Below are 212 nucleotides of genomic sequence, written 5' to 3' on the forward strand. Positions count from 1 at the left end.
GTTATTGTGCTGTCACCGCCACCTGGAATTCTCCGCACCCCGCCCCCCCTCCCCACGCCTCCAAGAGGCAGCATCAGGAAGCCCCAGGCCGTTGCCAGCCCAGGGCCGGGAAGCCCACCGTGCCCACCCCGTTCCATGACCATCCTGAGGGCTTCCATCCTGGGCAGGGGACCTGACGGAGCCTGAGCGGGCGTGGCCAGCCAGCCTGGAGC

The sequence above is a fragment of the Myotis davidii genome, unplaced genomic scaffold (genome assembly GCF_000327345.1).
Source record: "Myotis davidii unplaced genomic scaffold, ASM32734v1 scaffold609, whole genome shotgun sequence".
In the NCBI taxonomy this organism is placed as follows: domain Eukaryota; kingdom Metazoa; phylum Chordata; class Mammalia; order Chiroptera; family Vespertilionidae; genus Myotis; species Myotis davidii.